Raw genomic sequence first — 11,878 nt, 5'->3', positions numbered from 1 at the left:
TCCTCTTGTTTCTAAGAAAGGGCATGTCAGTGCAAGCATCAACGTTTAATATCTCCACAATGTAGGGTACCTATTAGATTGGTTAGCACTTTTTTCAGCTCCAAGAGAAAAACTCAAATTCACTTTAGGAAACAAAGCTGAAAAGCTGAGGGTCATGTTGCTTCCAGGCCTGGGACCAGAGTCAGGATTCACACGATGTCCGTAGAACTTGCTCTTGATCTCTCATCCATTCATTCAGCAGGACTGAAATTATGGTCAATATCTGTGTGGTGTACCATTCCGCCCATCACCTGACTCCAGGCGCTCCCTCAGTGATGGCAAGTTGACCGCTGTACACCCTCACAGATTAAAGTCTACCCAGAAACAGCAAGCCCCCACTCATTCTTACAGAATTCCCGAGATCCACTCTGATTGGATTTATGCCTAAACCCACTACTGTGGCCTGGAGAACACGGTGTGCTGATGCTCGTGTTGGATGTTTCTTCAATCCAGGTAGACCCAGAGGGGAGAAAGTGGACTCCAGATAAGAATCCATTCTTTTGCTGAAGAATGGGAGGCCAACAACATGCGCTTGGTGCTTTTATTGTACTCATCCATTATGGGTTGAATTGTGTCTCTCTCCTGCAGCCCTAAACTCAGATGCTGTAGTCCCAACCCCCAGTACCTCAGAATGTGACTGTGATATGGGGATTAAGTTAAAATGAGATAATGAGGTGGGTCCTAATCCAATCTGACTGGTACCCTTATTTTAAGAAGAGAAAATCTGGACATACAAAAAGAGATAAATAAGCAAGTGGTTAAGCCACTGCTTTTTTGGGTGTTTTGTGATTTTTTTTTTCAAAAATTTAATATCTCAAACAGTGCAGCAATCATCACCTCTTGAAGCATCTTGACTTCCATATGAAGATTTTGTCATCCTCTTCAGTTTCCCTCTAAAGGATATTATTAACGTGAAGTCTTCAAGGCCTAGAGAATGAACACTGAGGAGGGCTACATCTCAAAGTCAAAACAAATGTTTGAAAGCCAGTTTTTGCAATTCTTCTTATTTGCTTTCTATTCACTTGAACTTAGATTGTGCAAATGTAGCACAGAGTGCAATCTTTAGGGGAGAATTTGAAAGCTAGACACCATAATCAGATTTCTCTGTTCCTTCTATCTTTGATTCTGTGAAGGATCATTTCTGCTGTAGTGCTAGTTGTTTTATCAGCAGTATGAAGGACATTTTTTTTAGCTGACACAATAAAAAATACACCATTTAAAAAATAAATAATGCAGAGTGTTTTCAATACTTCTTTCAAGACATATAAAAATACCCTATTTCAATTATTTTAGCAGCTCTTTTAGCTGCTGAATACTTGTTTCCAGGAGTTGTCTAATCTGCCCCCTCTTTAGAAATTTGTCTGGTCTTTGAAGTTCATTCCTGGTGTATGTGAACATTGCTACTGTGTTCTAGTAAGTGTAGGATATCATTATAGCATGTGTCAGTCACAAGAAAAAAATTAACTTCACGACTTTCTATGTGTACACGAGCTTCATAAATCCTAGAGAACAGATGTAGCTGCCAGTCTCTCCTTCTGCCACTTCCCCCAGTTCAATAAAAAAGTACAGATGGTTATGTTCGCTCTGGTCTCTTGAATCTTGGCATGAAGGCACTGACTTTGTTGATCTTTCTCTGGAAACTTCCTTTGACCCAAAGGACCATGGCAAGCTAAGTACTGCATGAGAGTGCCTTGTACAGATCTGGCCATTTGGAATCCTGAAGCCTTTAACGGTTGAAGAGCAGCTCCAAGTACCTCTCGACATTCTGCACGGAGAGACTGTCAAGTTACATTTTCTCCTCTGCTTTTGATTTCTTACAAGTATGGTCTGTGGAAGCCCAGGGCTAGGAGAAAGGTCATCTGGATCTTAGCTGTGCCTTAGGAAGAGCCAGAAGTAATCTATCAGAAGAGCAGGAGAATCTAGGCATGGCTTCTAATTTTTCCAATCAACCAAGAGAAACCGAGGTCACCAATCTTTTGGTGGTGACAAATAATGTTCAAGGGTGTTAAAAGAAAATAAAACGTCCTAACGTATATATTCTATGAGACAGATGCAGTTTGGGTTCTGCTCTGTAGAAAATGCTTGTTCTTTGAGGTCTGGTATCAGTGATTTGTAGTACTCGTGGGTGTCACAGAGAGGAGCCCCACATGTTGAAAATCTGTTATACTTACATGTCTGTCCTTATGCACGAAATACCTGGCAGGTTCCTAGGTCATGGCCAGAATTTGAGCCATGGGACTCTAACACCCAGCCCTCTCAACCTGGACTGGAGGTTGATATCTGTTCCAAAAGTAAATACAACATGAGATGCATACGATGCCCTAATCACGCATGGTCAAAATTATGCAACTATTGAAAGAGAAAGAGTCATTATGATACTGTGCTGGGGAGATCAGTAGGGACTGGGATCGGCCTGGACAACCTGGCCGAGGCATAGGACCCAGGCTACACTACCCGAACACCTCCCCATGTATCATGTCACTGAAAAAAACGTGCTGTGATAACTCCTCTTTTACACAGCTGAGGCACGTGGCAAGGAGGCCACGATCAAGCTTGGGAAAAGAGGAAAGAGCATCGCAATGGACAGTGTTCAGAAGATGAGCCACCAGAGCTCTGCTTACCCATTAAGAGAGTACCGGCCATCCTTCCCACCCCCAACCCCGGGGGATCTGCTCCACCCGGCACAGCCTAATGTGGGTTCCAAGAGCGGGAGTGGGGTGAAGTCCGAAGCCAGCCACGCACCCGGTCACCGCAGGGCGAGGGGGATGCAGAGGCAGCCGCTCCAGATGCGCTGCCAGGAAACGCGCAGGAGAGTTCTTGTCTCGGGCCGGAGACCAGGAGATCTCAGCTGCACGCTGCCGCCCTCCAGCATCTGAAAGGTTAGAGAGGCCTGCACCGGGCCCAGCCATGCCCACTGTCCAGAGGGCCGCAACACCACGCTGCTTGTTCCAGGCCGCGACCTTGAAATTAGCTGCAAGGGCGGAATCCCGCAGGCGCGCGCCCCACGGACGGGGCGGGGCCAGGAGCCTCCAATGCCCGGCGCCGGCGGTCGGCTGAGGTCACGGCCGGTCCATGACCTCCCAGGCCGCTCTAGACGCAGCTCTCCCGGCAAGGGAGCAGGTCTGCAGGTCTGGGAGGGGCTGCGGACCGCTGCCCTGGGCCTGCTCCGGCGGCTGGGCTGCTGCAGGAGGCTGGAACCGAACCTGGAGGACCCAGTCCTGCGGTTGGAGGGAGCGAGCCCAGTACCTGGTGAGCACCTGCGAGTTAGCGGGCGGTGCTGGCCTCCGTCAGCCGGTCAGCCGGCTGCGGGTGCCTTGGCTTAAAGCCACCCGGTGCGCCCCAGCTTTTTCTTTCTGGAACATGGCTAGGCCGGGTTCAAGCACAGATACATCCCGATGCTCTACAAGTCGTTGTTGGAGGGGTGGAGGGGGGGCAGGGTGTGCTCCGTGCTAATTGCTGTTCTAGAAAACAGGGTCAAGAAGGTCTCAAGGATTACAGCTCCCCGATATCAAAGATTCCTGCCTTGAGTTGTCATGGTATTCTGTTCTTCAGGGCTGCTTAAAGGGGTACTGTGAAAACGTGCTGTATTTTATTTTTTAAGATTTTATTTTTAAGCAATTTCTATACCTGTGGTGGGACTGAGACATAAAACCTATGTAAGAGTCGCTTTGCTTTTCTGACTGAACCAGCTAGGCACTCCCTGTATTTTATTTTTAAAACTTGCATAAGATAGTTTGAAAACACTGATGGAAGTGAGTGACACTACTCAATGAACTCTTTAGCTAGGAATCTGGACTTTAGAGCCAGAGTGCCTGGTTCCGATGCTGCCTTGGTGCTCTCTAGGTGTGTGATATAGCAGATTGCTTGTATTCTTTATGATACACTCCCTCATCTGGGAAATGGGCACAGTAATAATACCTAATTCCTGCAGCTTTGTAAGGAGTGAATGACCTTCAATAGGTAGGACACTTAGAACAGGCTAGTGCATAGGGAGCACAAGATCAATGTCAGGTCTTCCTTGTTCCTTGCAGCTGCTGCTGGGCAGAGCTCGGAATTAACCTATCATCTCATTCACCTATGTGAACTTTTCTGTAAATGCATCATTAGTTTGGAAAACCTGCAGCTCGGCCCTCGCCATATTTATGTATCATTAGCTACTGGCTGTAAGGACAGACGATAACAAGGAAAGGTATAACATCTATCAGAAGGCTATTTTATCAATTTTGGGAGTGTTTCCTGTTGTTTCTCACTCGATTGTGACCTATGTTACGTACTGTATTCTGTCATTTTCTCTCTCTTTTTAAATTTTTTTTTAACTCCAGGATAATTAACATACAATGCTATATTAGTTTCAGGTGTATAACATAGTGATTCAGCAGTTCTCTGTATCGTTCAGTGCTCATCCCGATAAGTATACTCACAGATTTGGAATGCTTCTCGAATTTGTGTGTCATCTTTTGTTCAGGAGTCCATGCTAATCTTCTCTGTATTTCTCTAATTGTAGTAGATCGCTATTGAAGTGAGCACTGTAATTTTCCAATTTTGAATTATGTATGTTTATTGAATGCATTATATATTTTTATATATTTTATATGTAAAATATCTTTCGTAAGTATCCCTATTTTGTATATGTACAAATATATGAACATTTGCAACATAGTAATGTTTTATAATATATAAACATATGCATATCCTTAGAGATACATTTTACATATATATATTATATAAAGTATCATTTTTATATCATTTGAGATGTGAAATAGCTCAAAGGTGGAGAAAGATACAGATAATAGTATAATCAACACCTGTGTGTTACCCAGATATAATAAATATTAACTTTTTAAAAGTTAATTTTTTAAAGAAGCAAAACACTACAGATGCAATTGCCTCACTACTATCACTCCCGTCCCTGAGTCTTTTTCCCACCTCCAGTTAATGCTGTTCTGAAGCTGCTGTGTATTTTCTCCATCTCTGATTTCAGTATTTTAACATAGATGTATGGCCCACAGGCCAATATTTAAAATGTATCATATTTTTGTTTTTAAGCAAGGAAAATAATATTTTGCTAAATCTGTCTTTCCACAACATCCTCTGCTCTTTTCCCCTGTTCACTCAACTTTTTTTTGGAGATTTATTCGGGCTGATAAATCATCCCTATTTCATTTATTTAATCATTGTGCAGTAATACTGTTGTAAGAATATATCCCGATGAATTTATCCTTCTCTCAATTGATGTATATATATGTTGTTTACAGTCTTTCTTTCGCACGAAGATTGGCGCAGTGTGTATGGTGGTGCACATCTCCTTGGGCACATGCGTGAGAGCTTCTGCAGGGCACACCTGTAAAAATGGAATTGCTGGGCTGTGATTCCTTGTCTCACTTTTAGATTTATTTTTACAACAGCAGGCATTTATTAGATATTCTTAATTTTCAACTTTGAAACAAATATGATTACTACTTCATTCTTATGCTTTTGAATGAGTCAGCTGAAGACTAAAGTTTGAAAGGAAATTGAAAAATATTTGGCATTTGGATCTGTTTATCTGTATAACCCAGGATTGACTTGCTACTGTAGGGTATGCAAGGAAAAAAACAAAAATAAATTGGATGATGAGAATCATAGGAGACTGGAGCTACCACTTCTTTCTTTCTCTCTCTCTCTCCCTTTCTTTCTTTTTTAAACTAATTTATTTATTCAGAGAGTGAGTAAGCAGGGGGAGGGGCAGAGGGAGAAGAAGAGAGAGAATCTCAAGTAGACTCCATGCTGAGAATAGAGGCAGACTAGGGGCTCGATCTCGTGATCCCAAGGTCATGACCCTAGTTGAAATCAAGAGTTGAACCCTTAACTGACTGAGCCACCCAGGCACCCCTAGAGCTACATTTTCTAATATGTGAATATGGTGTGCTCTTCAAAGCCATAGTTTTGCATATAAAATACTTTTACTTTAGATGTGTCTATATTAGATTTTTATTTTGATAATACATGATTATACTTGAAAAACATAAAAAGGAAAAGGAAGACTCTTAAATCTCCTGCACTTGATTTTAATCTGTAATAGCCACTACTTATACTAGCTTGATATTTCCTAAGTATTTATAAGAGTGTGGATGTGCATGTGTAGTTTCTAATAAATGGTATTTTAGTATATATTCAATTCTAATAATAATTTGAATCTGTATTTCACTCTGAGTTTTTAATGTAAAATAACTAATTAAAGTGCAGTAATGGTATTTATACTATTAAATACTGCATTATTGTCTTGCATATAGAGTCATTGATTGAATTAAGTGAACACAGAAACTAAGGCCTTCCTTGGTTAGGCTTTCTTGGTTACTTTGAGGATTCAAGTGGTCGTGAAGTGTAGGTGAAGCAAGGAGAAGCCAAGGACTGTCAACATTGCTCCCCAGGTCCTTTCTTGCTGTATTTGGGCACGCGCCAGCTACATTTAACATGCAAGGTATCTAAGAAATGTATGCAGGTACATAACTTTCATAAACATCTCCACTTTATACTCTGATAGCTACACAGCTCATTCAGCATTTTTTAGGGAACCATGCCCCATAGTTCCATAGAGTCTGGATCTGTTTACCACTAACAGCCCCAAGCAGACCAGGTATGCTCTACTGAAAGCATTTCATAGATAAGGATTCTCCTACTAGTGAATGTCACTCACAGATTTGCCAGTTGATTCATCATTGGTGTATTTTCAAGATTTGATCAGACACTTTACTTTCTTTTCTGAGACATTCGTAATGAAGGGGAGAAAAGACTGTAGGCTTGCTACTGCAGACACTTGACAATGACCATGAAATAATCAGTGGTCCATGGGTAAAGCCAAAAGTCTCAGCCCATAGGTCCCATAGCAAGACCAGTAAAGCTAGTGGTGATCATGTTTGGTACCTGTTTTTCATTTTCTCCATGTTTGAGGTAAAATTTTGATTCCTCTTTAACATTTCCAGGCAAGCTTGAGTTCTAGCTTCTAGCTCCCGTTTCCCATAGAGCTAGTCACCAACCCTAAATTCTGACCTTCAGGGAGTCCTCTGAGTGGCATGTTGGATTTACTCTGTTTAATCCCACAAGACATCAAACCTACTAAATTTTTTTTCAAGATGTACCTTAGTAAGGGTCATAACTTATTCCGGTTCCTGGATGTAGCTCTTCCTTTGTTCATTTTCTGCATAAACCTAGGCTGCTCTGAATGGAAGGAGAACTTAGTTGTTTCCTGTTGATGTCCACGTAGAAATGGGGATGAGAGATGGGATAAGTTAAGTCACTGGGTCATTTGCTTTTCAGGTACGGAATTCTTCCACTGGAGCTCTACAATGCTTCCACCGGTCTGTCTTTTCCCCCGCTGAGGTTCCCACCTTGCAGAAGACCATCTGTGATCAAATAGCTGCAGGCAGAGGAACACTGGATGATAGGAATAGAGATGGTAATCATAGTTATGTAGCCTCTCAACAGTGGAGTTTTCACATTGAGAATGCATATTCTACTGTGCCAAACCCAAGAAAGAAATTATGTTTTGAAACAGGACGGGAAGAGAAAGCAAATAGTTAATTCAAAAGAGATAAAACAAATGAGCTTCAGAATAGATCTCTGAAATGATCATCACTGGTTTCCTTTGGAAAATGTTCTCTCCCAGACCAGACATTTCACATTAATTAGGGAATGTGCTGGAGATTAAAGCAGCAAAATGTTACTGTGTACCTGCCACACGACCTCACACCTGGTTTTCAGAATAACAGTGGAAACTATGCAAATATTAACCACAAGACATGAATGAATGACCCAGGGAAATGGGAAAGCTATTTTGTAATGTAAAGTTTAAACATGGTCAACAGCATTTGGAGGATACAGTCTCTAAAATTATGTATTTTTCTCTGCTCTGGGAGTTCCTGCCCTAAGGTCAGTTTCATAGGTCCCAAGGGCAACCTGAACCAAGCATTAATATTGTCTCTTAGACAGCTAAGTGGTTTTCGACTTTCTGTTTTCATGTCTCAGACATTACACTCCATAAAGTCAGCATGTTTTTCTAATCAGATAACACTTACTTAAGAAGTCAACAATGGTCCATCAGTAACTTTGATGGCCAGAGGCATTTTCTTTCCTTTTTTTTTTTTTTTTTAAAGATTTATTTATTTATTTATTTGACACAGAGAGAGAGAGATCACAAGATTTATTTATTTATTTATTTGACACAGAGAGAGAGAGATCACAGGCAGAGAGGCAGGCAGAGAGAGAGAGGAAGGGAAGCAGGCTCCCTGCTGAGCAGAGAGCCCGATGCGGGGCTCGATCCCAGGACCCTGAGACCATGACCCGAGCCGAAGGCAGCGGCTTAACCCACTGAGCCTCCCAGGCGCCCCAGAGGCATTTTCAAAAGAAGACACAAGAAAGCCCATTTAGTTTCACATCTTCCAGAATTTCTTAGTAGTACGAGACTCAGATGTCTAGGAATCTAGGACTTGAGGGGGTAAGAAATAGGATGGAGCTCAAAAAGGAAAGCCTTTGGTCTTAAATGTTTATATCACAGAAAATCATGATTATAACTGTTCAGTCAATCATAAGCAATACAGGTCAGCGGGTGCATGTCGATGAACAGCAAGAGGGGGACCCTCTTTACTACCTGCATCTAAGAGCTCCAAGAAGAATTGTGTGTGCCGGGGGCTTCCTAACAAGGCAGGTGGTGACAATGACTCACATTTATGAGCACTTACTCTGCTGGGGGCTTCTCCAGGAACTTCCAAAGCTTCCCCCACATTAACTCTTTACAGCAGTCTCATGAGAGGGGGATGGTTCTGTTCATTGACCTGCCATCAGCCTGATGCTCTGAGTCGGTAGGCAGCTTGGGGAAGTTTCTGCAGCTCCGAAAGTGTGGCATGATCCGTCTTTCATCCATCTGGTGCCGGAGAACTATGTCCTTACCTTCACATTGTGGTTGGTGACTTCATATTTTTATGAGCACCTTATCTGATCTGGAAGTAAGTATGCAGTCAAAGATCTGAACCATTAATAACTGAAGGGGCAGCACAGGCTCCCAAGAGAACCTTGCATTTTCCACTGGGGAAACCACGTCTCTCCTGAGATAGCCCTTTGTGACCTATGAGCCACATCTTAGGGACCAGATACACACAGGGGCTCACGGGGCATTGGGCCATAGGACTCTTGTGGCCATCAAGGATCCCTGATTTCAGATAGCTGACTTATTGGGTCTTGACCCTATGACTTTTATGACTCTTTACATGATCTGTTAGATCCAGTGGCACTTCCTAGTCCTCATCTGTGACTCTGAAGCCACACAGAGACCTCTGCCCCAGGGGACCAGCACAAGCAAAACATAAAATTTGTCTGTTTTATGAAATGTGGGTCATTAAGAGATGTGGCCAATTTAGGTACCAAAATAAATTATAGGGTGTTTGATATTTTTAAAAAAGATCTTATTTATTTATTTGACAGAGATCACAAGTAGGCAGAGAGGCAGGCAGAGAGAGGGGGGAAATAGGCTCCCCACTGAGCAAAGATCCCGATGCAGGGCTTGATCCCAGGACCCCGAGGTCATGACCTGAGCCGAAGGCAGATGCTTAACCCACTGAGCCACCCAGGCACCCCTAGGGTGTTTGATTTTTTATGTGTTATCTTCGTTGACTGAATTGCCAGTATAGAAATAGTAGCATTTTATTTATGATGAGTAGATCCCACTGAGCAACGAGCTTCCTTGCTATTTTTGTTATAATAACTTTGATTCTTGTTCTCAGTAATTTTTGGTTCCAGGTAACAGAAACCTAATGCAACTTGATTAAGTTTTAGGAAAAAAAAAAAAAAATATATATATATATATATATATATATATATATATATATTTGCACACATTGGTGTGTGTGTGTGTGAGTGTGTGTGTAACTATGTTGGGAGGACCGAGATGTCTGAAGAACTCAGGGGAGGAAATATACACAGATTGAGAGAATGGAACCAGAAACTATAAAGTTCAAAACTGAAGTTATTGTCTTCAATAACTTCTATTTCTGATGCTGGTGTAGGTGTGATTTGTTCTCTGTCTCTGTAGCTCAGCCATCCCAACCTACCAGTGCACAGCTTTTCAAGTTCAGAGCCCACGTGAGTCTTTTAAATCCGATTCCAAAATCTCTGGGGTGGAGATCATAAAGGACCTAACAGCGGTCCTTGGTGATCCTGGGGCAGTGAGGTCAGAGGGGGTCCTGCCGGCTTGTCAGGGCCCATGGGCAATAAGCCATTGAGAGGATGGGAAATGTTCTCCGCACGGAGGAGTAAGGACGTGGGGGCAGTGATTAGTGCGGGCGATTAGGGCAGCCTCGGATCCACCTGTCTGGATATTACCTGGCATGAATTTGGATGTTTGGTCGTCTGATGCCCTACCAGGGCTTACCTTCCATGTGATTCCCTACTGTTTGATGGACAATGCTGTTTGAAAATTTCCTCTGTGTTTGAATTAAGGAATTTAATATAGGGAATGTAAGTGTTGCACTTAAGGGTGTGGGTTTTACATGCAAACCCACTTACGTTTGCAGCCAGCACCAGAGCTTACTAGCTGTGTGACCGTGAGAGAGTGACTGAACCTCTCTGTGCCTCTTTATTCAGTTCTATACTAATGAGAGGAATAGTAGTGACTTCCCATGAGAGTTCTGTGAGAAGTAGTTGTTTGAATACATGGGTTCCCTCACAACAGGTCTCGTCACGTCCGGTTCTCAATAGAGCCCTTCTTTGGCAAGAGATTTTGTAAATTCTGAGATTTTGTAATTATGAGATTAAATATGCTTAAGGATTTTTACCCATTAATTGACTGAAATAAAAGTCAGGGGATTAAAGAGAATGTAAACACTGAGAGGAAAATCAGCAAAATGGAAAAGGAGAAATTGCGAAATCGTTATGGTCTCGTGATGACTAGAGAGTGCTTTGGCCAGGTGGAAGGTCTGGTTAAGCTCAGCCTGTGTGGCCCATTCCTCGTTGTCTCTGCTGTGGGATGCCCTTCCCCCATCCCTTCATGCCAGGATGGTCTGGAGAAAAGCCACATGCAAATTCAGGAAATTGTAGCTGCGGAGAGCAATGGGCATTCTGGCTCCAGTGGCGTTGGGAAAAATTTGGGAGAAGTTTGGGTGGAGAACCCAGGATGAGAGCCAGAGGGAGAGGGGTTAGCTGTAAATGGGGGGTTCTTCATCTCTTCTGGCTGGGAGCTTTTGCACGTGGGGGAAATCCTGGTGTGGACGATCGTACACTTCTGCATCCTGGTGGCTTTTCAAGTCGGCCTGAGCCCCTTGCCCTGCGGGCTCTTCTCGCTTAATTGATGGCCTCCTCTCTCCCCCCAGCAACTGGCTGCTCCCAAGAATGGTCAAGCCTTGCTAAGGAATATAGAAAATCTAACTATAGTAAGGCAAAAATAGTGGATCACCTTTTTTTTTTTTTAAGATTTTGTTTCTTTATTTGAGATCGAGAGTAAGTAAGAGAGAGAGAGAGAGAGCATGCGTGAGGAGCAGAAGGAGAGGTAGAGGCAGGCTCCCTGCTGAGCAAGGAGCCCAATGCCGAGCTCTGTCCCAGGACATCAACTGAGCTGAAGGCAGACGCTAGACTGACTGAGCCGCCCAGGTGCCCCAGCAGTGGATCATCTTAAGTGAAAATGTGGGTTCAAATGTTGCGCATTTTATTTGCAACACTTTTGATCTATCAAGCAGCGTCATTGGTAAGGTGGGATGATAGTTCTTGAGTCTGGGATAGGGCTAGGGTTTCCAACATGTTGGCCTTCCCAATCTCTCTTTCCAGAACACCCAGCCCAGTTAGACCCCAGGCAGGCGGGGCGGTGAGGGGAAGT

At 43.1% G+C, this 11,878-nt stretch overlaps 1 non-coding gene across 1 annotated transcript; it reads right to left on the bottom strand.

Annotated features, from left to right (window-relative positions):
* Positions 1-4,458: 4,458 nt before the first annotated feature.
* On the bottom strand, positions 4,459-4,565 carry LOC131808700 (U6 spliceosomal RNA). The gene has a single exon (XR_009344907.1). It is a non-coding gene; the product is annotated as a U6 spliceosomal RNA (small nuclear RNA).
* Positions 4,566-11,878: the final 7,313 nt, after the last annotated feature.

The sequence above is a fragment of the Mustela lutreola genome, chromosome 9 (assembly GCF_030435805.1).
Source record: "Mustela lutreola isolate mMusLut2 chromosome 9, mMusLut2.pri, whole genome shotgun sequence".
Classification (NCBI taxonomy): domain Eukaryota; kingdom Metazoa; phylum Chordata; class Mammalia; order Carnivora; family Mustelidae; genus Mustela; species Mustela lutreola.
The sequence above is the reverse complement of the archived record's forward strand: the minus strand, read 5'-3'. Positions and strand labels throughout refer to the sequence as shown.